Genomic DNA, 3,095 nt, shown 5'->3' on the forward strand with positions numbered 1-3,095 from the left:
TTCCTTTCTGCTTGTCACATTTTAGTTGTAGTTCCTCTGTTACCATGATAACTTTAAACAGTGTTCTTGAACTTTTATACTTTGACTTTGACCCAGGTTCAAGTCCCTGGGACCTACGTAAGCCAGATGCACTGGAGCGTCCCTGGCTTTTCCCTGTGTATGATAAGGAGATCAACTCTTCTGTTTTCACTCCCTTGTTCTGCTTCTCCCTCAGTCCTGGGGACTGAACCCACACTTTGCACATGCTAGGCCAGCACTCTACCACTGAGCTACACCCCCAACCCAAATATGTTCAGTTTCATTTTCTCAGTGGTGTCCCTTCTGTATGTCTTAAAATGCTATAAGGTTACTCCTTTATGCTAATGAACACCTGTCCTCTTGGGTTCTGCCTTCACCCCTGTCACTTTATGGGTCTGCCTGAAAAGGTCTGCATTCTATCCTCTTGCTTGACAGTTTGGTTGAGTGTAAATTCTAGGTTTAAAAAAATTGCTTCAGAAATGTGGAGGTCTTACTCTGGCATATCCTGGCCTGTTACATGAAACCTGCAGCTATTTTTCTTTTCTGTCTCTTTTTCAAAATTTATTTATTTTATTGACAACTCCATAATTATAGACAATAACCTATGGTAATTCCCTCCCTCCCCCCACTTTCTCCTTTGCAACTCCACTCTCCGTAATACATTTTCTGCTCTCAATCTGTCTCTCTTTTATTTTGATGTCATCATATTTTCCTCCTATTATGATGGCCTTGTGTAGGTAGTGTTAGGCACTGTGAAGTCATGAGTATCCAGGCCATTTTGTGCCTGCAGGAGCATGTTGTAAGGAGTCCTGTCCTTCCTTTGGCTCTTATATCTTTCTGCATCTTCTTCCACAATGGACCCTCAGCCTTGGAAGATGTGATAGAGATATTGCAGTGCTGAGCACCCCTCTGTCACTTCTCAGCACTATGGTGCTTTCTGAGTCATCCCTAGGTCACGGCCATCTGAAAAGAGAAGCTTCTCTAACCAAAAGTGAGAGTAGCATTAATGTATGGGTATGAACATTAAGAGAAGTGCTTACTGGGTAGTTTGGTGAACATAGTACATACATTTAACCAGATACCAGCAGATATTGAGCCTTAGGGGTGTAACGTCTGCTGGTGTCTGTCTTTTTTTTTTTTTTAATCTATCTATCTATATATTTTATTGAGCTATAGAGATGGCTTAGCAGTTAGGGCACACCCAGGTTCAATTCCCTAGGACCTACGTAAACCAGATGCACAAGGTGGCACATGTGTCTAGACTGTGTTTGCAGTGGCTAGAGGCCCTGGTGAGCCCGTTCTCTCTCTCTCTCTTTCTGCCTCTTTAAAATAAATAAATAAAATGTTTTATTTATTTATTTGAGACACAGAGAGAGTATGGGTGCTCTAGGGCCTCCTGCCACTGCAAACATACTCCAGACACACGCTCCACTCTGTGTATCCGACTTTATGTGGATAATGGGGAACTGAACTTGGGCAGCCAGGGTTTGCAAGAAAGTACCTTTAACCACTGAGCAATCTCTGCAGCACTTCTCGGCCTCTTTTGAGGTCTGCAGACTCTTTACCTGGTCCCTTGTATTAGAACAACACAGCCATGTGCCTTGTGGGTCTGTTGTGGTTTCTCTTCTGGGAGTTGGTGAGATTTCTAATCTAGAAATTCATCCTTCATTTCTGGGAAATTTTTCTTGAATTGTTTTGCTGCTACTAATTTTTTTTTGCCTTTGGCATGCTTGGGAAATTCTTCAAGTCTCCCATGCTTTCCTTTCTCTTTTCTATCCCTTGTCTCTTTGTTCTCTCTGAGAAACTTTCTTGGCCTGTTTTCTATTATAAGTGATTTTATTTGTTAATTTAACTTTTCAAAAGAAGTGACTTTGCATCCTTAATAGATTTCTTTTTTTTTAAAAAAATTATAATTATTATTATTTGCGAGGTAGGGTCTCAACTGTAGCCCAGACTGACTTGGAACTCCTTTGGTAGTCGCAGGCTGTCCTTGAACTCATGGCGACCCTCCTTCCTCTCCCTCCCAAGTGCTGGGCGCACAGGCGGGAGGCACCACACCCAGCTTCTTTAGGCCATTTCTTCAAGAGTCCGCACTGCCCTCCACTGCCTCAGGCCTGCAATGCCTTTTCCTTTCTAGCTTGCGTTTTCAGCTTGCTTTCTTCTTAGGCCTCCACACCGCTGGGCGTTGCCGACTGCACGGCCCTCTTGCTCTTCCGAGGTGTCCGTGACACCTGACGGCCGAGCCCACCATGCACGACCCGCGGTCCCCGACCAGGAGGGTCCCTGCGGAGCGGGGAGGACGGGGAGGGGCTGACGGTGGCACCAACGTGGCGGTGAACACACGCGGGCATTACTAACGAAGACGAAAGAGCGGCCCAGCAGACGCCCACTCGAGGTCCTTCCCGCGGGCTCGGCGCAGCGCGCGGGGCGACCCGTCCTGTCCGGGGCGCGGTGAGCTGCTCCGCCACCGTTTGCATCTGGCTTACGTGGACCTGGAGAGTCAAACCTGCCCTTAGGCTTCGCACGCAAGCAAGCGCCTTAACCACTAAGCCATCCCTGCAGCCCGAGGGGACTTTTCTGTTTGTTTGCTTGTTTGTGTCTCACTCTAGCTCAGGCTGACCTGAAATTCACTATGTAGTCTCAGGGTGCCCTCGAACTCGCGGCGATCCTCCTGCTTCTGCCTCCCAAGTGCTGGGATTAAAGGCCCAAGAGGGGAAGTTTTGACTGTTCTGCTTGGGGAAAAGGAGCCTGGCCTCCAGCCTTGTGAGAACAAGAGGCGGTGGAGGACGCGGTGCCTGGCTCCATCCAGTGTGCACAGTGCCCGGCGCCCAGCCCCCGCCTTCCAGACGCTTCTGCCCAGGGTCCCTAGTTCCCAGGTGCTCGGGCGTAGATCTCGAGTAGGAAAACCCTCCGTGACTCTTTCCTGGGGGGCAGGCTGGACAGGAGAGCTGGCGGGGTCCACCCGCTTCCCAGCCAGCTGTCTAGCCTCACCTCCTGGCGCTGTCCCCTCGCCCCAGCTCCGGAAGGTGCAAGGTGCGGCGCAGTCGCCTCCGCGGCCTGTGGCTATCTGGACCACC

The sequence above is a fragment of the Jaculus jaculus genome, chromosome 17, assembly GCF_020740685.1.
Source record: "Jaculus jaculus isolate mJacJac1 chromosome 17, mJacJac1.mat.Y.cur, whole genome shotgun sequence".
Classification (NCBI taxonomy): domain Eukaryota; kingdom Metazoa; phylum Chordata; class Mammalia; order Rodentia; family Dipodidae; genus Jaculus; species Jaculus jaculus.